General features: G+C 47.1%; 1 protein-coding gene across 1 annotated transcript in view; it reads right to left on the bottom strand.

Annotated features, from left to right (window-relative positions):
* EEPD1 (endonuclease/exonuclease/phosphatase family domain containing 1) overlaps nt 1–17,146 on the bottom strand; it is a 109,866-nt gene that overhangs the window by 68,701 nt on the left and 24,019 nt on the right. The window lies entirely within an intron of this gene.

The raw sequence follows: 17,146 nt of genomic DNA, 5'->3' as shown, positions 1-17,146 counted from the left end.
ACAATGGTTCTCATCCCATAGACTGTGTGACGATAAAGTGGATTCATACATAAAGCTCAGAACAGCGCCTGGCACAGAGCGACTTCCATGCAAAGCCTCGCCTGGCGGTCCTCGTCATCACTCCTGTCACTGCTGTTCTTAGATAAATTACGATGCCTTTATCGAATGCAGTCGTTTGGCTACTACAAAGGACATTTAATGACATGGGGGAGAAACTGAAATAATATTCAGGGGGAAAGTACTTCATAAGACTATACGTCACTGTGATCCCAATTTTGTGCAAATAAACATTTATTTGTGAGCGTAGGAAATGCAGAACGAAGAGTAGTTCTTTCAAATGGTAGTATTAGGGAAGATTTTTCTTCATTATTTGTGCTTTTCTGACTCCTCTAAATTTTCACAGTAAAGTGCATTCTTTTCATGGCTTTTTTTTTTTTTTTTTTTCCTTCACATTAAAAAGTGAGAGAGTGACAACTTTGGGCCGCTGCCTAATTTTCATTAAGCCAATTGGCTGGTTTTCTTTTAGGTCCTGCAAATGAGGCCCAGGCCCAGGGCCTATTTTTACTGCCATGTTCCCACCCCATTACAAATAATGATTACTCCCACCAGGCAGCTTTTTTAAATGACGATATAGTCTTTCTGTAACAGCTAATTACCTCTGAGCCTTTCAGTTGATTCTAAAAGAGAACCAGTTTCAAAAACACCAGCCTCTCCTGCGCTGGAGTTCCTGGGGATAAACCAAACTGCCTGGGCATTAATTTAATTTCTGGTGGTTTTCTGCTCTCCTCTGCTCATCTGTTAGAAAGGGAAGGGAAAGGAAGGAAAATGCACACAGAACAGGAATGAGCCCGGGCGGCAGGGGACGTGACCTGTCATGCTTTCCTGAGCTACTTCCTATCCGGGCGCAGCCAACTCTGTTGACTGCTCCAGACCCAACCGAAATGGTCACACTTCACAACCGCTGTGGGAAGGAGCCTGGACGCTGGTTCGGGTCTGGCCACCAGGACTGGCACCAGGACAGGCATCATTTACCCATGTCTTGCTTCGGACACCAGAAGGGAAACTAGGTGTGTACAATAAAGGGTTCAGGAAGGAGGCTCTGGGTTCAAATCCCAGTTCCACTTACAATCGACATGACCTTGAGCCCCTCCCTCTCAGCCCTTCTAGGCCCTGGTGTCCAGGGCTATAAAATGGGGCTCGTGGTGGTCCTACCTTATAGGGGCATGGAGACAGTTAAACACAAGGTGCATAAGGCACATGGCTCAGCTCCTGGGCGCCCTGGATCATCCAAGAAATGTGAGCTTAGTTTAAATGACAAGCTAGGTGGGACCTGTCATGCTGAGAGGTATCAAGTCTTGCCACAAACAAAGCCTATCATTTAAAAGCAACCTGTGCCATTACCCATTTCCTGCGGGCACCCTGGGAGCAGCTGGACGCTGCCAGCCCTGTGCGTGGAGGCCCCAGGCATGCTTGGCACAGGCTAATAAACAGGGTGAGAAACCCACGTCTTCACAGAAAATAAACAACCCTTCCCCAGCAAGACCCTGGCCAGGCAACCCCATGTGTTCAGGCCCTGGCTGAAATTCTGGGCTGTTGGCAGGATCTCAGGCCTCTGAAGTCTCCGGGGGAGAGAATGCCACACCAGGGTCCGGCCCAGAACGATGCATCCTGAAGATTTTTTCTAACCTGCGCTCACATTTCACAGCTCTCATATCAGCCTTCGTCGGGCCCTCTACTGCAGAGACACACACACACGAGAAGGCAAATTGCTCACGGTTCAAGCAGAGGACTTCTCAAGCTTGAATCACGAAGCACCTGGTAAAATGCAGTCTCGGCCTGTGGGCCTGAGACTCTGCACTTCTAACAAGCTCTCAGGTGATGCTGCTGCTGGTCTGCTGCAGGGGCATGGAGCCTTTGAAGGAAAATCCTAAAGGGATCCAGAGCTGGCAAAATGAGCTCCATCCAGCGGAGGCAGGATAGGCCGGGGCTTAATCCTACCTCAGGCTTCCTCTGGCAAGAACCACAGAAAGAGTTTCTCACCTGTAGAACCTCGGGCATAGATGCAGGTGCGGACTTTTGAAAATTCTGCACGAGAGGGTGCATGGTGTAGGTCGGCAGAGATAAGGGATGGGCTGGAAGATGGGGAAGAAGTCAAATGCCTGGTTTACAACTGGGGAAGGGAACGTTACATGCTGTGGGGTGCATACAGGTACCCCCCTGCTCACAGTAACAGCGGGAGACTGGCAGGGAAGGAGACAGAGGCTCTGACAAGTAATGCTCCCTGACCTGTGTCACTTAGCTGATCATTATCAAAGGTAAGACTTGAACCCAGAACAGGCCTTTCTGGCTTCAAAACCTGAGCACCCTTCTCCACACCCTGGTGTGGGAAAGACGCTGGATCCTTCACCCAGCTTCCTTGAAAGGTGAACATCTTGCAAAACCATGCAATTATCACAATCAGGGAAGTGATGGTGACACAAGGCTATTATTAAGCACTCTACAGACTATAGTCGCATCTCACCAGTTGTCCACTAGGGTTCTTTTCCTGCTCCAGGATCTACCCAGGACCCGCTGCACCCACCCACCGCGTCCCCTTGGTCCTCTGCAACCCGGCACAGAGCCACTCCGTAGCCTTGCTTTCTCTGTCTTTCGGGACTCTGACACAGTTTAAGGGTACTGGCCAGGAATCTCCAGAGTAGCTCTCAATTTGTGTTTATGTGTTGTCTCCGCATGATAAAATTCAGATTATGTACTTTTGGCAAAAACACCACCGAAGTGAGCTTGTGCTCTTCTCGGGGCCTCGTATCAGGAGATGCATGAGCACGCTGTCTCGGTATTGTGGTGTCTGTGGAGGCAGTGGGAAGTTTCTACTTTTTCCTTTGTAATTAGTAAGAATCCCATGGGGAGTCTTGGAGGCTACCCACCCATCCAACAGCTGATTCTGGTGCACGTTCAAGGGCCTCATGCCTAGAGCCACCAGACTCGGGAAACCTGGGTGTATGGTTGTTAACAGCTAGCTGGCACAACAGACAACCTGCAGAAGACTCCAGCAACTCTCTGCCACCACAGCCTCAGGCACAGATCAGGCCTGGGAAATTTAGTAATCTCTGGGACAGAAAAAACAAAAACACGAACAAATCCCTGGAAGTCCTCTTCCCAAGAGGCGTGTTCCAAAGGGCAGATCTAGCACCGCAAAGCAGCCATGCTCAAAAGCTGGAAGGTGCATGTAACGATTCCCTTAAAGTCCGTCTGTCCTTCTAGAGCTGGGCTCTCATCTGGAGCAAAGCTGGGCATGCTTAAAGACACGTGACGGGGGAGAAAATACCCAGATGTCTTTGAAACTGGTGTGGGGGACACCAAAGCCTCTGGAGGGGAAATATGATTCACATTTTAGGGAACAGCAGCTGAGACTCAGAGGGGAGGCCATCACCCAAGCAGCAGATGGAAATTTGGGGTCTGAACCCAGGCGTATCCAACGGCACTTCCTTCTCCTAAGGCTCTGCAAAGCTCGTCCCCGGCTGGGGGTCCTGGAAGTTCCAGAAGTCGTGGACTTATTCATCCTAGCCCTTATTAGTATTGATTATTATTAAACCCAGGCATGAGGTCTCATTTCCCACCAACACCATGTCCTGCCATCTCTTAGCAAGCTGCCACCCTTCCGCCTTCTGAGGGCCATGGCAATAATTAGAAAAGTTGAAATTCTTAAGGGAGGGGATAAAGAGCTTTTAATGCTACTACTACTACTCATGATAATAATGATGATGGTATAATAATAATGATAAATCCCCCTTCCTAGAAAATTCCTACCATCTAGACAGTCCCTAGAAAACCAAGGCATTTCCCAAGACCCAGAGGAGAGACTGCTAGGGAGGACAGCATCCTAAATAAACAGGTCTGAGGCAGCATGTGCTAAAAGTTGGCAAGGCACTGCAACTTTTGGAGAACTTTCTTTAGATTTCTCAGACAGAAAAAGAGCTCCTGTCTCCTATCTCCCAAGGATAAACCTGCACCTCGGGGCCAGGATTTCAGTAGAAGGCATTCTGCAAAGCTTGGGTATGCAATCCTGAGACCCCCTGCAATGTGCAAGGCACTCTTCTACCTCCGAGGGGCAGCAAGGAGGACCCCCACCCACCCCCCAACCCGGCTCCGGGCCTCCCCAAGGTCCTTCCCCCCCCCCCATTATTGAGAACTCCCGGCACATCCAGCAGAATATCCTCATTCTATCAGCCTCACTGCTCAGGCCACAAAGGACCCCCTAAGTCAGACCCCCGAAGACAGGGATGGATGGACGGAGGTGGGCTCACACCTGTGACTGTGGACATACGCTTGGGGACACAGCATGGCCTGAGGCCTCTGGAAGATGGAACCATCATAACCAAAGCACCCTTCAGTCTTAAACTGTGCCTTGATTTAAATCTTTTTTTTTTAATTTTTTATTTATTTATGATAGTCACAGAGAGAGAGAGAGAGAGGCAGAGACATAGGCAGAGGGAGAAGCAGGCTTCACGCACCAGGAGCCCGACGTGGGATTCGATCCCGGGTCTCCAGGATCGCGCCCTGGGCCAAAGGCAGGCGCCAAACCGCTGCGCCACCCAGGGATCCCTTGATTTAAGATAGCACTCATCCTGTTCCCACAAACCAAGGAATGCAGGACGTCTCATCTTTTAAAGCTTTCCCTTTTATCTTCAGGGAAGAAGCTCCTTGACATTCCAGCCGTTAAGAGCTCTGCTCTAAGTTGTAGGCAGACCCAGAGGACCCCCACTCACCTTAGCACGTTTTGTCAGAACCCCTAACTAAAACTGGAGAAGTCACTACAATCCCAGTGCTTAAGGGCCTCAGGCCTTTCTTGATAGCTTCCTGGCTTCTTTTACGAATCATTAGGAAGGGAACTATTTTTCAGACCCACCCTTGATTTCCTGGGGCGGAGCAGGTAATGGATGGAGTCGCTGCCAGCAGCATTCCAGCAGGGAAGCCGGCTGCGGGGGCCTGGCTGCCCTGAGTCCCCTCATTTCTCCCAGGAGCAAATCAGACAGCCCCCTTTCCTTCCTCCTACGGCAAGTCTGTCAGGCCCCCAGCCCTGTTAGCCCTCTCAGCCCCACACTCCACACTAAGAGGGTACCCGCCTGTGGCATTAGGAGGGGTCCCTGGCTCTGGCTTCTCAAGGCATCACCAGGGCCTGGGCAGGTCCCTAAAGAGGAAGCTCTCAGTAATACCTGATCGCCAAGGGAATACAGAAAGGCACAAAAGAAGAAATGAGAGACACACCACAAATCAGGAGCTCTGACCGGGGCATGATTCGTTTCCGAAATAAAGATTTTAGTAGTTTCCCAAGGGCAGGAGTTTTAGTGCCTCACGCTTGGAGACCAGGTAAAGTCACACTCAAATCAGCACCGGAGCCAGCTAACAAATCTTAGCAGACGCAGGGACACGTGGATTTCTGATAAACTGCCCACATTGTGCCCAAAAATGTGCACCTCCAGAAGAGCCAGGCAGGCAAGCTGGGATGAGAAGGGCTGGTTTAAGGACCCGAGGCTGCCTCTCCATCTACTTCTCTCAAGGCAGACCCCCATGGTCAACTCCACCATTCTCTCCTGCCTAGCACAGACCTAGCCTGGGGCTCCCCCACCAGGTGCAGAGCACAGTGTCCCCCCGACCCCACTGCTACCTGCCTCACGGTATCTGGGGTTCTCTCAGAGGTTATGACTGCTGGCTCACATCCCACGCTTACCGAGTCCAATTCATGGGGATTGGGGCCCGGGAATCTGCATCTCTAAAATGATGCCTGGGTGAACTTTCAGTATGGGAAGATTTGGGGACCACTCTCTAATAAGATCTAACAACTACTTAGAGTCCACTCCATGTGGCATTCCTGCACTGAAGGAGCACCCCCCGGAAAGCCATGTGAGGGCCCTTCCTGGGAGACCAAGACCTGGGATGAGTATGCACAAACTCTAGAGGATTCAATTCAGAACCATTAAGTTGTGACGCGAGGGGAATACGGGGTGGACCAAGGCTCAGAATGAAGGCGGTGGCAGGAGGGACCAGGACTCGGGAGGTGCTAATGCCCCCACCCCTAGGGGACACTCACCACGGAGGTAGGACACAAAGGAATGGACGGAGCAGGATGCCGTAAGTACCCCTGCGGTAAAAATCACCAACTCAACATTTCTGCCAGGTTGGAACTAGAATTCATTTGTTGGTTGGTTCATTCAATCATTCCCACATTCCAGGATTTCTTCTACCAACTTGTAGTCAACAAGCCCGGATATGGGTCTGAACCTAAAGCATGAATTTGGCTCCACGTATGTTCAAGCTGTTCCCAAGGAGGTCCCTGAGGCCTGGAAGACGTGCCAGAGGAGAGGACGTCCACTGTAAGAGGGGGCCAGCTGAAGCCACTACTTCAGACAGTGACCGCCTCTTCACCACGTGGAATGAGAAATCCAAAAGGTCCCTCGCCTATAAACTCGGACCTTATTTTCACCTCACGACAGAAGTAGGCATCGTTAACATGGAGTTCAAAGGCCACACAAAATAACCCCAGGACTGGTGCATCTCAGGATTGATGGTGAGGATGGGCGGGGGGTGGGGGTGGGTGAGGCATTGGGGCCAGGAGGGGTGGGGGTGGGGGTGGCCTGGCCCTGAGGACTCAAGCCAAGATGAGAGGCTCTAGACAAAACTCTCCGAGCCCCTCACATCCTGTCCAAGGCTCAAGTTTACTGCCAGCTTGGGTACAGCACGGCGATATGGCCCCCAAGGCCACCAGGGAGGGAGGTGATCATTATTCTGGAAAAAGCCTTAAGAACTGTGTTTCCAGGGGCGGGTGTGGCTGGTCTGTTCCTAGTCACTTCCTGGTCGCTTATTGATGGCCCAGACTCCTGAATCCACTAGAAAACACCGTGCTGGGCACACGTCCTTAAACTAGCCTGTCCCTCACAGAACACAGAACAACACCTGACAGTGTATAAGGGTGGCCTTCCAAGGTCTGTACGTGGGGGTCCCTCCCTTTGTGTCCAGCCTCCTCTCTCCCTCATTTCCCCCAGGCCATTCTTCCCATACACTCACCATACTTGGCCTTCGTTATTCTCCAAGCACTCTCTTGTCTCCTGGCTCCGGGCCTCTTGCACTTTCTCTTGTTCAGGAACTTTGTTCCCAGAGCCTCTTCCACATAACTTCTCCTGGTTGGCACTTCAAACCTCAGCACTCATCACCAGTTTTTCTGGGAGTTTCTCTGGGCCACTCTGAGGTGCAGGGTTGCCCCAAGGGCAGAGAGAAATCGTGGAAGGGGCCGAGGAGGACACAGGAAGACCAGTGAAACTCTGGAGTTTTCGTTATTATGTGTTGATGGTGGTGTGCCCTGACATGGCCAGATAACCCTCTCCTAGTGGAGACTTAAGTCCAGGAAAGCTCCAGGGACCCCAGCTTCCAGAAGGCCCTGCCTTCCCCAATACCCCACCCACCCCAAGATTTGGTTAGCTTCCATGCTGTGAATATCCCACTCTATGCCCTGCTCATCTCCTCCACTGGACCAGAAGTTGCTCTAGTATAGACATGGGCCAGGGCCCAGCAGGGTCAGGCTGTGACTACCTGGAGAGCAGCAGTGAAGGGGCTGGGCCAGGCCGTCCCTCCCCAGCTGCCTGCAAAGTCCTGAGCCCCATACGGAAGACCGATGGGCAGAAAGAACCCTGTGCCACAGCCTTTGACTCCAGCCCAGGGGCATCTGGGCCATCACTCATCCTCAGGGAGAACACGCAGAGCAACCAGTCCCCTGAACTAGGGAGGGAAGAAGGAATGCGTCCCACTCCATCCAGGAGGTCTCTAATTTCATTCGTGGAAGCACAATTTGGTTATTGATCCAAAAAGTATCATTTCTCTTTTCGGGCTTTAATATCCATTTTTTGTAATACAAGGGGAGCTGGGTTCTATGACAGTCTGACTTTAGTAAACTAGCTCTCCCCAGTGTTATCCAGTGTTGAGACGCAGGCCATTGACTGGGAGGCTCTAGTGCCCGGGCCCCCAGGTTTGCTCACTCTGTGATACCCTACACACTCTGTACTTCCAGTTTCTGCACTTTTCACTATATACACAAAAGTCATCCAAATTCATTTTAAGAGAAAGAAGGAACACATCCACATAAAGATGGATATCATCGGGCCCCCAAAAGTTAGAGGCAAAGGAAAGTATCAGCTAACCACCCACCCCCCACCCCGCAAGAAGGCAAGCAGACAATTTCCTGCCCTTTCGTTCTAGCCAAGCTGGTCTTCCCTCTGCCACTGCTCAGAAATGCATCTTGCGGAGTTTTTCCCTTGATTCACATGACACAAGGAGTTTGCTGCATCTGTTCTTTTGCCTTCTTCCCTTTTAAAAATAATTTGTGGTTTGTGTGTTTTTACACAATACAGATTAGCTGGCTGGGGATGCGTCACTGCTCATACACCGTGTCACTCTCGGCGTTTAAAAATAAACATCGCATCTGCAAATGCAAAGCTCATGCGCTCTGCTTTTAGCAAAGGGTGAAAGACTTGGGTGCCCAGAGTCTTCTTTTAAATTTGACTTAGGCCTTCATGTGTCAGTGCAGGGCTTGTACTGATGAGGTATTTTAACCTATAGGGTCCAACGACTTGAGAGAGCCTGAGTGCCCCAAACCAGGGCCTCCCAAACCTGCCCATTTAATGTCAAAAGTACGTGGCAGGGATCGCAACAAGCCTCGGGATCCCAGACTCCAGAAAAGGCTGTGGTCTCTGGCCACAGGCTCACCAGGATATATTCCTTCAAACTAACAAAAAAGGGCACCCTGGAGTCACAATATGAAGGGCATCTGGTTGGAGAGGCAGCAGTGCCATCTGGGATGGACAGGACATGAGTGTGCATCTGGTATTCATCAGCAGTGCCCACGTGCATATCACCTAAGGTGGCGCACGCTTGCCCAGGCAGCTGAATGGGTCACTAATCATTCCTGATCCAGTGTTCATCCCTCTTATTCAGTGTGGGCTGGAAGTCTTACCGTGGAAAGCCAATGACACTCGGCCCCGGCCGGTGCCACCTCTGGTCTTGGCCACAGTGGGGAGGACACAGCTGCTTCCAGGCTACTCCTGCGTCCTTGGCCCCATCCGCTGTGTGTGCAGCTAACACCTCCCCCCATGCTTACATGTACAGCTGTGCCACAAAGGCTTCACCCACAGCCAGGGGCCAAGGCTGAAATACCAATTTCAGGATCTAAACAAAAGCCATCTCAGAGTGGCTGGCCTCAGGAGTCCATCTCTCCTGGTCCCATGAACTCGCTTGGGGCAGGCCAAGTACATGCTTAATTTTAGGACCAGTAACCGTGGTGTCCATGGTCATGGGATCTGGCACAAACCAACTCTTCTCAGAAGAATGTTCCCTTGACAGATTCCACAGACACTTTCTAACTCGGTACCAATCCGGTCACTTTCAAGCGCTGATTTTACACCACCTGGCCCAAATAAGGGAACTGCAAAGTTCCTGAGTAAGAGTGAATGTAGAAATCTTTTCAAGTTCAGAAACCTCTTAAGCATTTTCCTGGGGAAGAGGTCAATGACCGGTAATGACTTAAGAGAAGATGGCTGGCAAGAGACCAGAATGAGGAAGCCCGAACATTCTGGTGTGGTGGGTACCAGTCACGCTCCTGGCCAGCCTCAGAATCTCCCACACAAACCCAGAAGGCAGAGGCCAGGAAGGATATGCAATCACTTGATGGTGGGTTTCTCCTCTCTAAAAATAACTGGGGGATAATCAAGCTTCAGGCTTTCATCCCCAACTCCCCCACCTTCAAAGAGCGGGCTGTTTTACATCTGTACTCGGATTAGTGTTATTTTTGTGTGTCAGGCTTCCATTAGGTATCAGACTCGGAGAACGAAAATAAACCCAAAGGAACAAAGGAAGCCGATGAAGGCTGCCAGATGTTTTTCTTTCCACAAGTCCACGAAGGCCAACCTGTGTGCTGTTGCCGTGCTCAGGTTCACCTTCAAGCGTGGCCTGTGCTTAAAGATGAAATGTGCAGCCTTTGAAAAATCAAACAAGAATCACTTCTTGGTCACGATTATATTGATTTTTGGCTGATTATGCACGGGAATTAAGAGTGGAAGATTGACACAAGAGCCAGATCAAGAGTCACCCAAGCTAAAAATAATGGTTGGCATTGACCAGGCCCCGGGCTAAAGGAGCCTTATGTGCATTTCTCATCTACATGTCATCAAAATCAAAGAGGCCCATGTTTATTTTTAATCTTATAGATGAGGAAACTGAGCATCAGAAGGTTAATAATTTGTCTAACGTGTCAGATGCAGTGAGCGTCAGGCACAGGATCTGAACTATTTGCAGATCTCTACTCTTAACCATAGCATTAAATAACCTTAGCAAGGGAGCTAGAATAATGAAGTTCTGGGAAGCCTTCCTTCTCAGTCATTTGGAGAGTGGTAGGATACATGTTTTCTTCTATCCCTAAAGCACCCATACTTACTAGAAGCTCTTTACCCATGGTAGGTACCGACTGGAATTTCAGATTCTCACATTTAACAAAAACCTACTTCAAGAAGATAACAGAAGCAAAGAACTTCAAAGAGATTTAGGAAAATTAATGTCACTGGTAACATAAAGACGTTGAATCTGTTATACCATAGTTGGTGAAATTTTAATAATGACATCAGTACTATTTCAAGACTAAATAAAACCATTCATTGATTTTTTTTTTTTCTGGGACTTGGCGCTAAAAACAAAACAAAACAAAAAAATAGTTTTCAACCTGACAAATGGTCCATCCTTTGGAATTCAGATTAGTACTCATTTTGAAATTTTCATAAATTGGGTTAACCAATCAGCAAATATCTTTTTGAGGACCACACTGTGCCACGTGTTGGGCTTGGTGCTCTGGAGCTTCTGCGATGGCTCTGGTCCTGCGGGGGTGGGCACAGAGGAAATGGTCTGCCACCTACTAACAGCAGCCACGGGAAGGCTAGGAACGTCTCAATGGCACCGGTCACTGTTCAAATTTCCACACTATCTGTCCAGTTGAACCCACTAAGGACACTCAATCTGTCATGCTTTAAACAGGTATTTTTAAAAGTAGAAACTAACATTTGCTAATAAGTTGTTATAAAGCATATCCAAATATGAAATATGAACATGAAATTATATGAATCTTTGATAACATCTGGCATTTCCTTAATAAAGTAACCAATGAGCTCCATAAGAATTCATCTCCTCATTTCCCAAACATACTTAAAAATAAGTGTCTATAATCAGCCGATTACCTATTTCACAGCTCGATTTTTTTAAAGTTGTTATTTTTTTTTCATTGAGGTATAGCTGACATACGATATATTCACTTCAGGCACACTACATAGTGATTTGACATTTGTGCGCACTGTGAAATGATTCCCACAGTAAGTCTAGTTACCATTTGTCACCGTACACAGTATATATGATACTATTAAGTATATTCCCCATGCTGTACATCACAGTGGCATGACTTATTTTATACCTGCAAGTTTATACCTCTTGATTCCCTTCACCCATTTTGCCCCCACCTCTCCGGCAACCACCCATCTGTTTTCTTCCTCTAACACAACCGTTCATTTCAACAGATGACTAGGAATCAGGACAAGAGGAAACGGATGTAGAATTAACTCTCACCATCTATTTACTGAAGCTCTTACCTGCGTGAAGGAAAGGACTAATGGAAATTTTGCTTTTTATTGAAGCTAATTACTGCTTCATAGCCACTGGGTTCTTGTAGGACCCAGATGATAGCCATCCAGCCCGCCCGTCTTAATTTTAGTCACAACACAGCTAGCTGCTACATCCTACCTCTCAACAGTGTTGTGGGGATCGAAGGCCATTACCACACCATCTAGACTGATCCCAGCACTCTCCCAGGAGGTGCCAGACACACAGAATGACTGATAAACATCACTGCCTCTTCCTACTCATTTCTGGCCTCATCATCACATACGATCATTACTGCTATATTGATTATCAAAAAAAGCACATGTTCCAGAAAGTTCTATAGTAAAAAAATAACAGTGCTTATAGAAAAACAGAAAGATACCATTCAAAACTGATGCAAACTTGTACCCAGAGATCTAAAGAAACTAGCAATCACAGTTTAAAAAAGTATCAGCACAGTTAAGTTATATCACTAATAAGTAGAAGAACAGGACTTGCAGATAGTTATCTGTACACCCATGTTCTAGCAGGATTATTCACAAGAGCCAAAAGGTAGAAACAACCCAAGTGTCTACAGATAGGTGAGTGGATAAACCAGATGTGTTCTATACACACAGTAGAATATTCTTAAGCATTAAAAAGGAAAGAAATTTAGACGCATGCTACAACATACATAGATGAACCTTGAGGACACTAAACTAAGTGAAACAAGCCAGTCACAAAAGAACAAATACTGTATAATTCCATTATATGAGGTACACTTCAGAACAGTCAAAGGCCTAGAGATGGAAACTAGAATGGGGGTCGCCAACGGCCAGAGGAAGAAAGGGGAATGGGGAATTAATGTTTAAATAGGCACGTAATTTCAGTCTGGCAAGATAAAGAAAGTTCTAGAAGTGCCTGGTGAGGATGTTTGCATGAAAACATGAGTATTCTCTTTTTTTTTTTTTAAAAAAAAAAAAAACATGAGTATTCTTAATGCCAATGAACTATATACTTAAAAGTGGTTAAAACTGTAAATTTTACGTTAAGGTTAAGTATGTGTTATCACAAGTTTTAAAACTTTCAGAAAAGAAGACTTCGCTTAAAATTGTAAAATGTACAGGTGGCTTGATTAAAGGTGAGGAATGAGGGAGTGGGAGGTGTTGACTTTGAACGACAAGGGCAAAATGCACAAAACTCAGACAGAACCATGCAAAATTGCTTCCGGAACAGAGTGCACAGCCAAAACGAACCCAGAACAAGGTGAATGGGTTCCTCCTTGCCTTGCTGGATTTGTGCACTGCTGCAAAATAATATTAATACTCTGGGAACAATTGGCTTCCACATTAGACTGACATCGTTGCCATATTTACGATCATAGTAGTGTCTGAGCTAACCTGCATTATAGAAACACAGGATACGGAAACACGGTTTTGGTATCTGACATTTCCAATAATAGTTCCTAACACTGTTGAAAGAATGGCTAGCTTACAAAATTGTAATCAGTCCAAATTTTGCATACCCCCCTGCTGCAGCAATGACCCTGCCTCTCTCCCCACCCACACAAGTACACATTTATGCATGCCTAACTGTACGTTTATTTTGAATTACTTTTAATTGCTTGCCTTGAATCTTTCTATTTCCTTTAGATCGATGCAGAAATTCTGATTTATGAAGTCCTGAGGGGAAAAAAGACAATTATCGGGTCTTTCCAGTAGGCTGCTGCTATATTTTCAGAATCCAATGGAAGGATACGGTGATGTGTGTTTTAGGTCTTTAAATGAGGTGAACAGAACCCCTCCAAGACTCTCATCGAAGGTCTGGAGTTGAAGCCGGAGGAATGGGCCTTGCTTCTCTCTCTGGGAATTATACTCAGAACTTCAGGCTGATCCCACTTGAGATAAACCTTTCAGGGTCAGAAGACCCAGCCTGCCCTAAAGCCCTTTCCCCACCGGCCGCTGTCACCCTTCCCTGGGAATCCTGAGGAAACTAAAGACTAGACATAGATTTTTGAGGAAGAGGAGGGTGAAAGACAGAGGGAAGAGAAATCGGTGTGCTACTACCCAGGGAGGGCAGGGCCCAGAGAGCTGTTATAACCAGGCCCGGGTGCCAATAAAGTCTTGGCCATCTGGCCTCTGGGTCCCCAGGGAATGCTAAGATAGGCTCATAAGCTGCTGATTTTCTACAAATGCCAGGGGAGAAAAGCAACCCACCAAGCAAAATAAATAATAATCTCTAGAAAAGAAAAAGTAAGTAAATGCACTTCAAATATCTATATTTATAACATAACAGCCAGTTATACTTGCTCCAATGTTAAGTGGTTCCTTTTGCCAGTTGGTAAAGGGATATTCTGATTTATGCTGTACACTTTTGCACCAAGGTGAAGGCCTTTTATGGAGCTTAAAAGAAACTTGATCCAGAACATATGATCCCTGCAAAGCCTAACAACATGCCAAACAAACACACTGCCACCAAACAAAGGACACTGAGCGAAACATCAAGGCTACTTAGGAACCATGAACAGACGCAGAGGCACGATTCTCCTTTCTATGGGAGCCATCCCCAACTCAGGATGCTCCTATCTTACCAGTGACCTTCAGCAGCTGGAAGGTGCAACGTCCTTCTAAGGTAGTAATGTGATGGGCCACAGTTCATAGGGGCAAGAGCACAGGATCTGGGAATCTACGTGCTCACCAATCACTGTTAAATCATGTCTGGCAAAGGGATGCTTGAAGCTAGTGTGGTCAATAAAATAAAAATGTATTAATGCGACACCAAAAACTGGCCAGTCTACTTCTAATCTGTTCCCAAGAGACATTCTTGCCCACAGGCACCAAGAGACACACATAAGAATGTTTGTAGCAGCGCTGCCTGTGATCACAAAAGACTGGAAACAATCTAAATGTCCATCAACAGTAGGATGGATAATGGATAAGTAAACTGTGGTACACCCATACAATGGACTGGCACGGCGGTGGAGCTGAAGGAATCATGGCTCTGCACACAACCATGGATGAACCTCGGGAGCACAAGCCTGAGGGCAACAAAAATCAAGCTGCGGAGAAACACTTGGCACTTTACTCCATTAATTGAAGCTCAACAACACAGCTGTTTACGGACACAAACACCCATGGTGAAATTCTCCAGAAAAGCAATGAAACGATGAACACGAGCTTCCCCAAGTAGTCATCTCTGCATGGGCAGGGCACAAATGGAGCTTTAAAATAATGGTGTTCTCTTTCGTAAGTTGGGTGGCAGCAAATGGGTGTTCACCGTATCACTGACTCTTTACCTCCTACAGATATCTTGCAAAAGTTTTTGTGGCTTTTATGAATATGCCATTTTATAAAGCAAAGGGAGTCAACAACCTGCTCTCTAGTTATGAGAGTGAACTACTCCTGTTTCAAACTGAAGGGACTGGAATTCTTCAGAAGGAAGAAACACAGATTTGTCCTTCCAGGGGCATCTTCCGCCCTCACATGGTCCCAGGTCTGATATTCCCAGGGTACACTTGATTCTTGACTCTGTGATTGTCACTTGGATAAGATGGGCTCCAGGTTAGATACCAGGAGCTCCCGACTGTATGTGATGATGCCTTTTCCTTAGAAGTTATCAAAACACATCATGGGTTTAGAGTACGCATCGGCAAACTGCAAACCCATGGGCCATGTCCAGTTTGCCACTTATTTCTATACAGCTTGTAAACTAAGAATGGTTTTGACATTTTTTATGGTTGAAAAACATCAAAAGAAGAAGAATATTCTTTCACATGAGAAGACTACATAAAATTCAAATGCTAGTGTCCATAAAGGTTTACTGGGAACACAACTACATTCATTAATGTGTTGTTGTGGTTGCTTTCACTATATGACAGTGAACAGAGTGCCTGCAACAGAAATGGTATGGCCCAAAAAGCCTAAAATATTTACTATCTGCTCCTTGGAGAAAAAATGTTCCAACCCTCATCCTAGAGAAAGTCAAAAAAAGAAACTCAGGGCAAGTAGAAAAGACTCTAAGATACAACATTTGCTTCTCTGCTTATATTCAGTCTCATTAAGAATTTATGGCTTTTGTGAGACTGTAAACTAGAATATAAATGTTTAAAATAAGGGCCAAGAGTAACCTGGCTAGAACGGGGAGACAGGCCTAGAGAGACAGAGCATCCAGGTTCTACACAATTATCCAGACTGGAATGCCAATCTATGTTTCAAGCAGCCAAAGCACTGTGGAAAAATTCACACAGTCTGAGGAAAATGAACAAAAATATAAGTTACTTGGAGCAAAGCTGCTCTCCCATCAGGGGTGAAGCTGCTGCACTGACGGGCAGTGTCTTGACAACATCCCCACAGCACGACCTTCCTGTGACAGAGCCCAAGTGCACACTCCTGTAAGGATGGTCTACCAAGTAGATCAGATTTTTTTCAAACAGAGACCACGCTCAGCCCGACTGGGTCTTCGTCATCTTCTCCTAGGAACACAACTAGACCGTGTGCTAGCCAAGTACAAAACCTGTGCCAAGCAAGCCAAGTTCAGCCTCTGCGGAGAACACGATGATGTGTGCGTGCCATCTGCACATCCTCAGACACCCAGGAGCAGCCCACAGTCAGCTGCTTGAATTTGAGAAGAACAATTCTAACAAACTGGAATGTGAGCTGGCTTAGAAGTGGGGGCTTATAGATGAGGACTGGCACCCCTCCGGGCCCTCCTCTCTGAGGACCCCATCCATCCATCCACCCTGGTCCTTGGAGGAAGGAAGAGGCAAGGAGTCAAAGGTCATTGTCACACAAACGTAGAGCATACCTAGACATGGACAACCCTAAAGAGCCTCTACAGAAGGGAAGCAAAACTTTAAAAGGGTGGAAAGACCCAAGATGCTGGATTTCCCTTCAAGGGTGCCGTTTTAATGTTGCTTCTGTGTCCATCTGCTAAAGGGAAGGAAGCTCTTTGCTTCTGTTGTAGGAGGTGCAGACTGAGCCCCGGCTTGGAGACGAGGCTTTCCCGGCTTGCCTGCCTACTTCCGGCCACATGCCCCTGGGAAAGTCCATAACCTCCCTGCAAAGACTAGATGGAAGGAATGTGAAAGTTTGGTGGGAACTTAGGCAGGGCAAAAGCTGTGGAGACCAGTCTGGTTTCAATTACAAAGTAATAGTCTGTTGATGTACCACTACGTTTGAGACCATATTAGAAATATTTTTGTCTGTATATAATTTTTTTAAAGGAAATATATTCACAGACTTCAAAAAAAAATCACGATGCTACAGAGAGGCACACTGAGAAATCTGGCTTCCATTCCCTGTCCCTATCCCCCACGCACCCCCCATGCATGCTCTACCATAGATTACCATTTTATTGGCTCTTTGATGTCTATCCAGCATCTCTCTCTCTCTCTTTTTTTAAAGATTTTATTTATTTATTCATGAGAGGCACAGAGAGGCAGAGACAAAGGCAGAGGGAGAAGCAGGCTCCTTGTGGGGAGCCCAAT

Source organism: Canis lupus, chromosome 14, assembly GCF_003254725.2.
Source record: "Canis lupus dingo isolate Sandy chromosome 14, ASM325472v2, whole genome shotgun sequence".
In the NCBI taxonomy this organism is placed as follows: Eukaryota; Metazoa; Chordata; class Mammalia; order Carnivora; family Canidae; genus Canis; species Canis lupus.
The sequence above is the reverse complement of the archived record's forward strand: the minus strand, read 5'-3'. Positions and strand labels throughout refer to the sequence as shown.